Source organism: Anser cygnoides, chromosome Z (genome assembly GCF_040182565.1).
Source record: "Anser cygnoides isolate HZ-2024a breed goose chromosome Z, Taihu_goose_T2T_genome, whole genome shotgun sequence".
NCBI lineage: Eukaryota > Metazoa > Chordata > Aves > Anseriformes > Anatidae > Anser > Anser cygnoides.
The window spans coordinates 43,000,740-43,015,614 of NC_089912.1; the positions used below are offsets into that span (position 1 = coordinate 43,000,740).

The 14,875-nt window shown below is 40.0% G+C and overlaps 1 long non-coding RNA gene across 1 annotated transcript; it reads left to right on the forward strand.

Moving 5' to 3' along the window:
* The first annotated feature begins 845 nt into the window (after positions 1-845).
* Positions 846-9,686, forward strand: LOC136789071 (uncharacterized). Its single transcript, XR_010827844.1, has 3 exons — positions 846-1,068; positions 6,804-6,928; positions 8,425-9,686. It is a non-coding gene; the product is annotated as an uncharacterized lncRNA (long non-coding RNA).
* Positions 9,687-14,875: the final 5,189 nt, after the last annotated feature.

The following is a 14,875-nucleotide window of genomic DNA, read 5'->3' on the forward strand; positions in this document are numbered from 1 at the left end:
TAAGGTGCAAAAGGAACTCCAAAAAGCTAGGTTTGAGATTTGACTTTGTGCAAAGTGTGGTTCACATAAACATTTTGCCTACTGATTTTTTTAAACAGTTCACCGAACTTTTGCAAAAATTTGGTTTGTTTGTTTGTTTGGCTGGTTGGTTGTTTTTAATCAGAATGTAGTAATCAGAGTTTTCCACTACTGGGGGTTATCATCAGTTAGCTTCTTTGTATATTCAGGACAGGATATCACAAAAATTTCCTGCTCGGGTACAGTGACTATTTCTTCTTTACTATTTCTGGCTAATTGCTCTTGCAGTACAGGCTGCAATCCTGTGGTTAACATTACCCAAAGAAGCTAGTCTTACATCAGACATGCCTGCTATGAGTGAAGAGGTAAAACTGCTGCGTGACAAGGGTTGTGCCGGCAAAAGTCCCAAGCATAAATAGGACTCCACTGGCAAAACTGCACTGACTATTGGAAATGGTATATGCAGAAAGGACAGCATCGCAGTGTGTAGGTGGAGGTGACACATTAGCAGACCACAATTGCATTTACTGAGGTGAAAACAAGCTGTTTGGATAAGCCCATTATTTCTAGCTGTAGCTCCATCCGCCCCTGGGTCAGCTTTAGAAAAATTTCAAGTATTGGCATTCAACAGAGAAGCACTGTGAATTTTAATCCTAAAAATCTTCCCAGCTGCTTAAAACTTCACTGTCAGGAAAACATATGTGAAGGGACTCCAGGTTATGTAGTTCTGTTCACCAGCTCCAAAACACCTAACTCTATTCAAAGCATTCCTGACCAGCCTGGTCTAACCCGTTCTTAAAGGCCTCCTGGACATGGGTCCCTGACACCTCCCCAGGCTTATAATGCACTTATTGGAGGTCCCTGCACATAGTACCTTCAATAATATTTTCCTCATTTCTAACCTGAGTCTTTTCTGCATTAGTTTAAGCCTGCTATTTCTTTTCCTATTGCAGATAAGGGGAACAGATTAATTACCTTCTGTCTGTAATAACCTTATGCTCTTTTGAAGAATATCATGTTTTTCCATTGCTCCTTCCAGCCTTCTTTCAGGTAAATGACCTGATTTCTTTCAACCTTTGCTCTCCAAATACATTTTCTCTAGCAATGATCTTTCCTGCTGTTTGTCTGGATTTTTACTGTTTGGTTCACATCTTGTGTAGTCCCTAAATCCAGTCTGAGTAAACCTTCACAAATTCAGCAGTGCTGACCAGTGGGGAATTATTTCGTGTGCTGTATTGTTCATGGTTGGGATGGAGTTAATTTTCTTCACAGCAATATCTGTGGTGCTGTGTTTTGGATTTGTGATGAAAACAGTTGTGATAACATGCTGGTGTTTTAGTTGTTGCTGAGCAGCACTTACGCAGCACCAAGGTCTTCTCTGCTCCTCGTGCTGCCCTGCCAGCTGGTGTTGGGAGGGGACACAGCCAGCACAGCTGACTACAACACCCAGGGGACATCCCATAGCATATGGTGCCATGCTCAGCAATAACAGCTGGGGTAAGGAAGGAGGAAGGGGGGGACATTGGGAATGATGGCATTTGTCTTCCCAAGAAACTGTTCCACATGCTGAGCCCTGCTTTCCTGGAAGTGGCTGAACTCCTGCCTGCTGTGGGAAGCGGCAAATGGATTCCTTGTCTGGCTCTGCTTTTGCACATGGGTTTTGCTTTGCCTAGCGAAGTGTCTTCCTCTCAACCCATGAGATCTCACACTTTCACCTTGGCGATTCTCTCCCCTGTCCCACCTGGGGAGTGTGAGTGAGTGGCTGGGTGGTGCTGGGCTGCCTGCCGGGACTAAACTACCCCACAGAATCACAGAATCATTAAGGTTGGAAGAGACCTTCAAGATCACCTGGTTCAACCATTACCCAACCACCAATGTCACCCGCTAAACCACGTCCCTAAGCACCACATCCAGCCTTTCCTTAAACACCCCCAGGGACGGTGATGCCACGGCTAACCTGGGCAACCCGTTCCAATGCCTGACTGCTCTTTCTGAGAAGAAATGTCTCCTCATTTCCAACCTGAACCTCCGCTGGCACAACTTGAGGCCATTCCCTCTGGTCTTATTGCTAGTTACCTGTGAGAAGAGGCTGACCCCCAGCTCCCCACACTTTTCTTTCAGGTAGCTGTAAAGAGCCGTAAGGTCTCCCCTGAGCCTCCAGACTAAACAACCCCAGTTCCCCCAGACACTCCTCACAGGACTTGTGTCCCAGGCCCCTCACCAGCTTTGTAGCCCTTCTCTGGACACGCTCCAAGGTCTTGATGTCCTTCTTGTACTGAGGGGCCCGAAAATGAACACAGTCATAGGTTTCGGGTTATAATATTTTTCATATTTCCCTTACATCTTTGTTTTTCACATGTTTTTGACAGCCACATGAGGCAGAGGCTCACTCATTCTGTGATCCACTACAACCCATAAATGCTTTTCTGAAGAACTACTTTCTAAGCAGCTACAGCCCATACTTAATTTGTGCAGTTGATTGCTCCTCCTCAAGTGTACTATCTTGTACTTGTTCTTTCTGATTTTCATTCTGTTGTGGTTTTTGTTGTTGTTGTTGTTTTTCTTTTTTTAACTGTATATCCCATTTGCCCAGCTCATTTTGAATCACACTTCAACCATTCAAGTATCACTCCTGCTCCAGGATAAACTGAGAGAAATTTTAGCAAGAATGGTTCAGCCATTTATGAGAAGATGGAAAAAAACATCCTATTTTGCCAATGACTTGAATAATATTTTAGAAATGTTAATATGACCCCAGCTGCCATACCTCTGTGCTCACAGGCACTACATCCTCAGCCCAGCTGCCTGTCCCTTTCTGCTGTACCATCAAGCTTTTTTATTTCCAGCTTTGCATGTTAGCAGCATCCCAACTTTCAGCTTCTGCCTACCTACAGTCACCCTACAGTTCATGTTCAGACCCTTGCCAACATCTACTAAAGCTTCTCAATTCACCTGTCCTGTCCTTTTTACTCTGCATACCTCCACACCTGCCCCAAATTTCCACTTTTTCTCTGTCTACCTGTCTCACCCTACATGTTTTTGTTTCCTGTTCTTCTGTCCAGGTACTCAGAAATTCAGGACTGTTCACTGCCCTTGGACTACTCTTTATAAAGACATGTTTTGCTGCATCCTTGATACTTTTGCTTCCTCTAAGCTCTGCCTTCTCCATACTTTCAGGCCTCGCTGCTGCAGATGCTTTTCTTTCCACTGGGGTCAGTGACTCGGTGGGCAGGAAAAATCCATACAACAAATACAACTCTCTGTGCAGATGTTGTGCTACGTGCCAGAGTGCCAGCAACAGCCAATAACAGCAGCTATGGGAAAGGCCTACTCAATCATCTCAGTTGTGAGAGGCAGCACACATGATGCACAGTACAGTTAAGGCAGAAGGCCTGTTAAAGGGAAGGGTGATGTGTGTGTGAAGTTAACACTGGAGACCCTACTTGCATTTAATTTGTCTGTGTTTTTGCAAGATATCTAAAAGTGTCTACAAGTATAGCGAATTTACTGGAGTGAGAAGGCACTACTGCCTCCATTCCCACTGTTATGCGACTACATGAAATAATTTAACAAGCAGAACAGGACAACCCCTGGTTATGGAGGAAAGTGACTGTGGAGGGAAGTCTGAGAGTATGTATCCTCAGGCAAGAGTATCAGGAAGTGAACAAAAAAGTCTCAATATTTTTGAGATGTAAAAAAAAGGTATAGTTACACAGTTATATAGTTATATATAAAGGTATAGCCAGTCATGTGCTTCTTGGAGCAGAAATCCCTACTGTATTCCCACTAACTTCCCATTGCCTTCTCATTCATCACTGAAAAGCATGGGGCATGGAGGGAACATTATGGAAAAGTATTGGACTCTGATAATCCCCATCTGGTGAAATTAACAGTCCCAGTTGTCTTCAGGATAATAAACCAAATGGCAGAACAAGAGCTTTGTCTGACCAAAGAGTTTATTCCACTTGGTTTCTTGTGGAAACAGCAAAGTTTGGAGGGGACTATAGGTAAAACATTGGTTTATGTTTTGTACTATGATGTCCCAAACAAGAGCAGGACCAACAACTTCAGACACTTGGGTTAAAGAACACATAACTAAAAGAGAGAGTACAAATCCTGATGAATTTACATTTCAAGTAAACATAGTAAAGAAAAAAGAATAGGAGAAAAGAAGTATTAACTGTATACTCAACAGGAAAACGAGAAACTGAAAGAGAGAACTCAATTCTTGGTAACGCTGTGTGACTGACACACTTATATATAAGTATTATATATATAACTATATATAACTATTAATATAACTATTTCGCTGTATTTATATATTTATTTTTACTATAATGAAGATTTTCCTTAAAATGGCTCTATTTACCATCATTGAAGTTAACAGTTCTCAAAAAGACCTTTCAGAATACTGTAATTACCATTTCACGTAGCATTGCTATGATTTCCAGATAAGTATTAAGTTCATATTATCATCATTAATTTAAGACTCCTTATAAATGTTCAGTTAGCATTTTAAGTTAGTTGGATTTTGTGCTTAGATATATTAACTAATTTATGGAGGTTTGTTTCTTGTTTTTTTGTCAGATTTAAAACAAACTATTGATATGGGAACATGAGTGGATTAGGGCATTAGCTGTACTTCTACTAGTGATTGTGTGCATATCACATCTTAAAAAACAGACCATGTAGTAACAGAAAGAGATAGCAATGCCAGCAAACTAGGAACACATTTAATATGGACAAAATATTTCTTCATCGAATATAAATTTTACAGCCTCTGAATGGAGGATGGTGTACAACAACTATATTTTTAGACAATGTTTTAGATTCACAAAACCTTGTAGTGTGGGTTGTTATTGCAGTTAAACCAGTTATTGCGTTTTCTAAATTTCTATCAGTGAGCAGTAAGCGCAAAGGCTTAGGGTGTCCATGAGTCAGAGACTGCTGAAAAAAAAAAAAAAAAAGAAGGAAAAAGCTCCTTATGTCTATAATGCTACTCTAGAAATCCACTACTAGAGTTTTCACTGATATGATACTGAATTACATAGGCCGTTGGTGTCAGCCTATACAGACTTCCTGTATTTTTTTGTTTATAAAAATAAGATTATTAAAATATTCATGTAGTTGCCCTAGTATTTCAAAATAAGTTAATATTTGTAATTTTGTATATTAATTTATTTTGTTTACATATGGTTTTCCCCACAGTGGAGGTGTGGAAAATCACATTTTGTGTTTACCATATCATTTATACATTTATAGTAATGTATTCTGAGAACTCATTAGGATACATGGTTGGAAAATTCTCATTCTAAGTAGAATTGTTGTTAAGCAACTTTAAAATTTAATTAGAACTCTTTGCTGCATTTCATTATGAGGTTATTTCATAATCACTCAGCAGGTCCTAAGTATTTACTAATGCAGAAGTGACAGTACATGATAGTGCTGAATTATAACTGCACAGCTGGAGAAGATACTTAGAAAAATGAAGAACAGATAAACGCATAGTTTAGAAAAGCATCAGGGGAAAACTCAGCATTGAGTATCCTGCCCTCCCACCCCTCAGCTACCATTCGCAGTTGTAAATAATGCCACAAAATTCAGCATGGTCCTCTAATGACTTAAGGAGCCTACCAAATAGAACCAGCTGGTTATTTACAAATGCAGCTTACAGAAATTAGGATGCTCGTAACTAGAAGGAAGGTATGTCCCTAACTAATGGAGAAACGGACAAACTGCTACCTACCACTAGGGCTGCCCAAGCTGGCATGCAGGAGTGGAATGGGGTTCAAAATTTGCTGAGAAATGCTTTTTATTCTTCTTTTGTAGGAAAAAAATATCAGAAACAAACAAAAAACCTACACAAAACCTAAACCTACAATTCCTTCCACTTAAGTAATACTCGTATGATGTACCCTCTCAAATTCTGCCATAAAAAATGGGAGTTATGACCATCAATCAAGTCTGTTTAAAGAACATGGTAACACGCTGCTAATTCTCAGAGACCGATAGACATTATTATCACGCAGACATTATTTGTGCCCGTATCCACAGAAGTGCAGTCTATACTTTAATGCTTTCAGACGCACAAAATTAAAGTTCAATGGAATACTTATATGAAAACAATGCGTCTTCCTTTCTCTTTTGACTAGGAAAATCCCAACAGGAAACACAATGTAGGTACTAAATACCCTTAAATTAAGCAATTTCTCGCAATTATTTTTGGATATTCTCATTGGTATCTTTAATCAGTATAAATATACATGATTTAGTTCTTTAGCTTCCCCTACAGCTGAGTTGGGCACTCTACAATCGCTTACTCTTTTTCAGTGCCCCAGGGAGCTTAGAATTTCCCTTTTCTTTCCTCTCCCCTTTTGTTTATTATTTACGACTCCAAACAAAGCCATTGTTTGATTCATGGACGAAAACAGAGGACACAGTAGCCTCTTTCTCACTGTTATATCCGGAGCTGAACTTCTCAGCTTCCTTCTCTTGTGTTCTTCATTTGGCCACTTCCTATATTTTCATCCTCTTTTCCTCCAGCTGGTCCCAAGGATGCCTGTTGCTATCCATCAGCAGAATTGTGTCTGCGGATGGGGTCTTGCACGCCTTAAACCAGTCTATGCGGCTCTCCCTCTCCCTCCCCCTGCTTCTTTCCACCCCTGCACCATTTCCTCCCTTGTTCCCTAGGGAACTGATCCAGGCTAAAATCAGGCTAAAACAGCTACCAAAGGTAGTTTTGCAACCCTGCTGCGTTATGGTGATTCATTTTTCTTTTTTTTTAGCCCGGCACAAAGAGGATGGTGTGCAAGCATGAAAACGGGGGCAGGAAATGTCTAACAGCTTCTTTCAATGGTCATACTGGCTAATAGAAATCTGCAAATGTGGAAGTGTCGTACAAAATGACCAGGTCCTTTTTATTTTATTAATTTTATTTTTTCAGTCAGGCAAACTCCACCTAAATCTTAAGGGTAATCTATTAACTAGGGTTCAGCATACTGGCAAAAAAAATTACCAGTCTAAGCATCTGTATGCCAATAACATAATTTATACTGATTTTGTCAGTCTGTGTCAATTTCACAAATAGGGCAGTTGCACTGAAACTGTCTCCCATAAAAAACAAATAGATTCAGTTTCTGAGACTCAATGGCATCAGGTTACCTCAGACATATGAACGTTTTACAAGCTTCTCCCATAGAATGAACACACAAGTTTTTGTTGCAAATATGCTGGATGAGACATATGGTCAAAAAAAAAACCACGCCACCCACAGCATCCTTAAGTTTTGACTGGCAATGTTTGCAAAGTTTGTTTACCATGTAAGTGTTAAGGAGTACTTGTAGATGTGTTCTGCTGTGAGCAGGCCCAGTAAAAATTGTGCTACTGATTGCGCTGTGGACACCACTAGTACAACGTTTAATACATCATACCTGTAAAGAACATTGCTTCCTTGCCCAAAACAGCAACCTTAGTTTAAATACATTTTCCTGTAGACACCAAACTAAACTAAAAGAAGCAAATAAAGCTTAAGAGAATAATCTTTTAATGTTGCTTTATTTAATCTTTTGCTTTTTTTTTTCCTATGTAGCTAAAGAAATGTCCTGCTAAAATACACTTCCTTTAAGATAACTGACATTCTCACCAACCACACTTCCTTTTTCCATTAATAAATCCTCCTTGTCTTACAAATTCTTACACTCCCCAAATTAATTCAGGAATACAGTCATACAACTTCCGAGCATCATACCAACACAAAATCTTAGCTGGCAAAACACTAGAACACAAAATATCATCACCTCCATCACCATAAAAATTTGGTTTCCTTACTTCCATTACAGAACATGTTTCTTGAACTTTGAAATCTCTGGTAGATTGAACACAATGTGAACAAACTTACTGTATTTCTCAGGAAGATCTAAAGTGGTAAATTACACTGACGACATAATATTGGATTTATAGATTAAAAACTGTTCATTGCACAAAATAGTCATCATGAATAATGTTCACCTGTGTATTTAAATCACTTCAGGATTATACAAAACACTAATATTTTTTCATATCACACAACTTCATGTATTTTCAGCTGAAAAAAATAAATTAAAGATGGCTTCCTTCTACAAAGAAATGGCAGCAAAGGCAGTAATAATAATAAATTCATACCTACAAGGCAGTGGTTTTGTAAGAGCTCCATTAATTCATATTGTACTGTTGAAGCATGTCTGTCTGTTGTGCAAGAATAAACTATTATTAAATATATATATATATATAACAATAGATAAATACATAGCCATACTTCATTTTGTGCATTTGCTACTGTCTGTGCAGACTGATTAACTGTAATTACATACAGGTAAATAATACTTACCTATGAATATTCACAATTATTTCACTTCTTAATTTTTACAGATGTTCCCAGAGCCTAATATACTGGTTAATAACTTCATAAAGACCACTATGGAGATATAATAGATCAAACAAATTCCCATTTCTGCTTTTTGAAGGGCAGAGGTAGAATGATCATTGAATAAAGAGTTTTAAATGGAATTGGGAAAGCAATAGTCACCTCATGTGTATCACAAGACTCTTCTCCCTCATCATTAGACTTCTACTGTACCAATACTACAGACAATACTGGAGATAGGGGAAAGTTACACTGTTTTCTCTTATTTTACATTAAATAAGATTTTAGCCTGTGCTCTAAAAAAAAATGTATTAGAAAAAAATGTTATAAATAACAGATAATGCAGTTATTAAAAGCATCATGTAACATCAAACTCATTTCCCTTCATGAACAGCAACAAACCCTATAGCTAAAACATCTGCTTTTCTCCTTAATTGACTTTGCCTGCGTTATCAAATGTGATCGCATTCCAGTATTTCACAGTTCATGCCTGTCACCTTTGTATCTGACTACGTGCTTTCCTAGTGACTGGTGAAATAAAAAGTAAAACCTCCTTCAGTGTTCTTTCGTAGTTTGACATATATTTTTGAGAACTGTAACATTTATTTCATATAGGTCCTTGCTGTCCATATGCTCCGCAGCATAGTCATGGCATTTCAAGGGTTTTTTTCATCATTTTTTGTTCTCAATATGTAAATAAGAGGACCTGGGCAATAACATGTGTTTTCATAAAATGTATCTACTAAATGTTTTTTTGAATGCTTTAAATTACAAGTAGGTCCTTATTTACACTTGCTATTTAATGACATTTTCTAGTTTGGAGAAACTGCATGAGGGCAACAACACTAATAGCCATTACTGGGGGTAAATTACCTAGGCTTGTGTTTAGATAGCCAGCATGACTGAGGTTTCCAAGTCTGTTTTTCTCTTCAATAAATGCCAGAGTTGTGGTTTAATAGCAATAATGCTTGCCTGTATTTTATATATAGTACGCATTTGTTAAATGATGATTGCATTGTAATTGTAAATATTAAATGAAATTGCCTGACATGCAGAAAAGTCAGTTGTGAACATTTAGCCTGTAATTACAGTTATTTCCTCAGTGCTGTTAGCATAGAACATTTCTTTATAATGACCATACATCACAATCTTTCTCATCACAGATTCTTTGTACTTACACATATTTTCACCTCAAAGTTTGTTTTTTTTTTTAATCCAGAAGAATGTTTTATGAAGTCTATGATTCTGACAGTAGTTCAAGATCAGACTGTTATCTGCAGCAGTTAATGCTACCATTGCCTCATACTTGTCCTGTAATTATCAACATCACTAAAGAAAGCCCTTGACCCGTTATGCAGAAATAATAATCTGCTTCTTTTTTCCCTGTTGCGAAGGCTGTTCTCATCCAAGGACAGAATTCGAAGAAAGACACAAACAAAGAATTTGCGTAACATGTCAGGGTGGTCCATGCCAGCTAGGTTAACCGCACAGGCTCCCCACTCAGCCTGCACAAGGAGTTAGGTGCCTCTGTAAAGGCCAGATAGCTCAGCAGGGAGATACTTATTTAGCCACCATTAAATACTGAATGTCTCCAAGCTCCCACGACCATCTAGAGATGAGGTGCTTAATGGGGCTGAAAATTAAATGCTAGTTGAGGCAGATTTTTTTTTCTTTGGCACAATGTTCTTACGAGAACTTCCCCAGGAAATCAGGTATTACCCTCGCCCTAAGAAAGACCTCAGGTCCATCACTCCTCCCATGAACATCTCTTTCAGATGCTCAAACAGCCAGGCTGTATTTTTGATGCAAATGATATTTGTCTACATCTTGCCCCTTTTAATATTCCCAGAACTTTGTTGAAATCATTGAGTTTTGTCCTTGAAAGTAGTGTAAAAGTTAGGTTGTTTTTTATTCATATACCATAGAACAATAGGCTGTATGTTGCCATTGTTTTTAATATTGTCCAGCCAAAAAACTTACTTTCTTCTATCACTCACACTGCAATACAGCAAAAATTATTAAACTGTTTTAAACCTAACATTAATGAGAAGTTGTATTATGATATAAAAACCTTCCCCTAAATAACTTGCAGCTTACACCAGCCATACAGATACCGGAGGAGGCAGGTGATCCATGAGGGGGTGACAGGAGGCGCTCGGCAGGGCCTGCTACTCGTAAACAAGACAGACCTAAACATGGCAGAGCTGAGGGCCGTCCTGGCCGAGCGATCCTGAGACCACATGGTTTAACATGCTTTGAGAAGTGAGCACAGCAACAGAATCACAACTCTGAACTTCAGGAGCTCGGATGGTAACTCATTTAGGATCTACTTGGGTCCAGTGGGTGCCCAGGCAGGCAAAAAGGCCTGTGTCAGTGGGCTGCTTTTTGAGGGCAACCTCTCTGAAGCAGCCCCTGGAAAGCGCCAAACACCAAGCCAACGCAGCAGGCCAGCATGGGTGAGCAGGTGAACCCTGCCCAAGCTCAGACATGAAGAAGGAAGCACATGGAGAGAACTTAGGAAGACCAGAGGGACATGAGCAAAGCATATGGGGATGAGTAGGCGCAACAAAAAGGGCTTTTGGAAGCACATTCAGAGATGGTGAAAAAGAGGGGCTCAAAGTTCAGTGAGAGAGAAGACCTGGTGACAAATGACGGGGGGAATAATGAGGTACTCAGTGCTTTTTTCTTTTTTGCCTTTTCACTGGTTGAGATCCGCTTCCTGGCCTCCCATTTCCCCAACCCTACTATTAGGATCTGTGGAAAGGCAGCACTACCCACTGCAGGTTACAAGCGTAGTGATCCTGACCAGAAGACCACTGCTCACTGAGGAGTCTGTGATCCACAGCAGTTCACCTAAGCAGTCCTGTGCTGTGCTACAGGGACAGAGCTGCCTTCAGGCTGTGCTGTGCTGCACTGCACAGGCCCTGTGGGCTCGGGACAAACTCCACCAGTTCACCGACCCAGAGGAGCCAGCTCCCACTTGGTACCAGGTACTATGTCACCTGTGCGGTTTTGCTTTTATATAACAGTATCATCTCCAGTAGCACTTTAAGCGATACTTTACAAGCTTTAAGCACCTTTCTTACTGAGATCAGATTTACCAGCTCCACCTGGTGAAAAACGGTGTACTTACCCCTACAGACATGTACATCTCCATGGGACCCGTCAGGGTGCTGCTGAGGGTGCTGAAGTGAGCAGGCTGATGCTTTTGCAAGGCCACTCTCTGGTGTTGGAAAGGTTGTGATGGTCAGGGGATGTTTCTGATGACTGGATGAAGGCTTCACACCCATCCGCAAGGAGAAGGATCCAGGCAGCTACAGACAGGGCAGCCTGACCAATATCCCAGAGAAGGATGGAGCTAACCCTCCTTGAAGCCATATCCAGGCGCATGAAGGAGAAAGTGAGTGGGGACAGACAACATGGGTCTACCGGTAGCAAGTCATGCCTGCCTAACTAGATTCCCTCTAAGGAAGAGAATACTGATCACATAGATAATGGGCAAGCAGGGGAGACGTAACCACAGACTGCGAGGTAAAGGGGAAAGACAAGGAAAGCAAGGGGTCAGTATCTGAGAGAACTGGTACCATAACAGGCTCAGCACAGGCTGAGAGAAACCTTCTTAAGCTTAATAAGGGTAAATGCAAAGTATTTCATCTTAACAGAAATACTCCCATGCAACAGTATGGGCTGGGGGCCAACATTGCCAAGTCCCGCCTGCCCTGGTGGACACACTGAATGTGAGTCAGAGCTGTGTCTGCAGTGAAGGTGGTTAACCATACAACAGGCTCCATTAGAGATCAGGAAGCAGGTCCAAAAAAAGCCATCCCTTCTTCTGTTTCAGTGCTTGTGAGGCTGCAAGGAGTGCTGCATCCTTTTTGAGTTCCCTAGCACAAGAAAGCCACTGACACAATGGAGCACATCCAGCAGTCAGGCTGCCAAGGTGGTCAGGGGGCTAGAGCACGTATCAGTCCCTAGAGAGGATGGGAAGTGGGTTTGCTTAGCCTAAGAAACAAAAGCAGGACAGATTCTAACAGGAACGCGCTACAGTTTTGCCCTGTTAGAAAATCCATATGGAAAAAAATCCTTAAGGAAAAAGGATTAAGCAGGAATATACAGAATTTTGTGTGTGAAATACGCACAGAATTTTGCTACATGTACCTTTATACCAGAAGTTTATTTGTAGGAAACTTCTGCCTCTTCTTTAAAAAGTTCCAGTGTCAGGCTGCCCTTAGCCTCCCATTTGCTGTCATTGCTGCTGGCATTCTGTTCCTTTTAGGACTATAATACAGAGAATTGAATCTGAAATCAGAAGTACTATTTATAAGTCCTTTTCACCCTTTTCTCACAGGTAAATAAATTTAAGTTTTCCTACCACCAGATAACTCAAATACTGTGCTGTACTTCACTCTTCTCTCCCTAAAGACTTAAAGTTATTACATTTTTATTCTGAACAGAAATGCTTGACATTATCAGAGCAAGATATTAAGAAATAAGGTTTTGTATCGAGTACCAAATGTTATATTTACTGTTCTAATTGCATTCTGTATTCAGCTTTCATGAAAACTTCTCCTGCTGATATGACCTGAAATTCCATTCTTTCAGTGCAAAGTCACAGTAATGTTCTTACGGAGGACCAGTAACCCACATCCTTTTGGAAATCCTTTAACATTTCTAGCTGGTACTTGAAGATGACATTATCACAACCAGCTGTTGCTTCTATCCTTAGGACACTGCCTTCATTCAACAAGAAGGACATTGCTGGGCTATAATGACATTCATCACTGTGGACAAACTGGTATCCAATAGGATTAGGCTGGTCCCTGAGCTGTTCTTGAAGCCTGGCTTATTTGGAAACCAGCCACATTCTTTGGTCTAGCCGCTGCCTTATTCTACAATTTGAGGGTGAATACCTTTAAAGAAAGTAGTACACAGTTAATTTTCTGAGAACTCTTTTCTTCTACTATCCTGCCTTAGTGATAGAGAGTTTAAAACGAGATATTCTGATGCAGATATCTGGCACTGCCATAACCAATTTACTGTTTTCAGTTTCTCTAATAACTGCAAGGAAGAAACAGCAAACTGTCATCATTTATATCAATAACATTCACGACATTGAGTGACAATGTTGTAGGTTTCATACTGAATTATCTGGAAGTAATGAAAAATTGCACTTTATTTTTCCCATGAATATGAATACATTCCTGAAGAACACGGCATCTGAAACTCTGCAGTGTCAAATACACTGTGGATGTAGAAACCTATTTGGCAGCTGAAAAAAACGTTAGCAAGAAAAAGTGAATTTGTAAAATAGCAAGAAAAGAGGAGAGGAACTACTTTCTTATAGAACACTACATGTAACTCGAGTTAATACTGACACTTGCCTTCATCGGCTTGCACAGGCATTCTGTCACATTTCCAAGTGAAGTGCATTCATACCTCTCCTCCTGATCACTACCGCAGTCAGCTGAGATTGCAGCCTGTTTCCTGAATTTGGCCTGTAAGAACTCTTTTTATCTGAAAGACTGAAACATGCACTACTGCTTGGCATGCAGAGGCAATACACACACACCATATGTACTCACAGCACAAAAGCATTGCAACTGGTGATAAAGAACGTGGTTCTGAGAACCAATACAGTGGATTAAGCATGAAATAATAACTGGTACACAACCACTTATGTCATTCTCCACCTTACAACTAAGTATGCATTCCTTAAGTTGCTTTCTTTCCTTCCTTTTCTTTTCTGAAAAACAAAACAAAACAAAACAAAAAACCCACGTGTAATGCTTCTCATTAATTCTGAAAGCTTAAACACAGATCTGGAATCATCACATGCCAGAAAATTGTCCTGAAATATCTGCAGAGCAGTCAAGTGCTGAACAGCTAGCAGTACTTAGATTTATGTTGTTGCTTACACTTGAGAACATGCACAGAAGCCTTCCGGGAAGAACATTCTGAAAAAGAAGACTAGTCCACTGCGGGAGGGAGAGAAGGAAAAGTCAGAAAAGTAACACAGTGCCTGTAAGGCAGGGGGAGGGAGGGAAGAGGATGGAAAGCACGTGAACTTCTTTTAGCAGAGATGACTAAATGTTAACATAAATACAGAAAAAGAGGTGCGTGTGACTTCAGGTGGTCAGCTGAGACAAAGATAATACTAAATACAATCCTGTGTAAGTGCTTTGAATGGCTTTGCTCTTGCTTTGAACAAGTAAAATAAAGTCCACAGACTATTTGTTTCGCTCAAACTTTAAGGACTCCTCTTCTTTCTCATGGCAAAATCAATACATGAAATGAAATGAAGCAGTTTCTATAACACAAAGAAATGTAAAAGGTTTCCATAAAACTGCACTAGAAGATTACAGTCAGCTGTTTTACCTTTCAAGGGGTTAACATGAGATGAAGGTTGGTCAGTTCCCTGTTAAGAAGCAAGTATTTCTGAAACAATCAAAGCCCCAG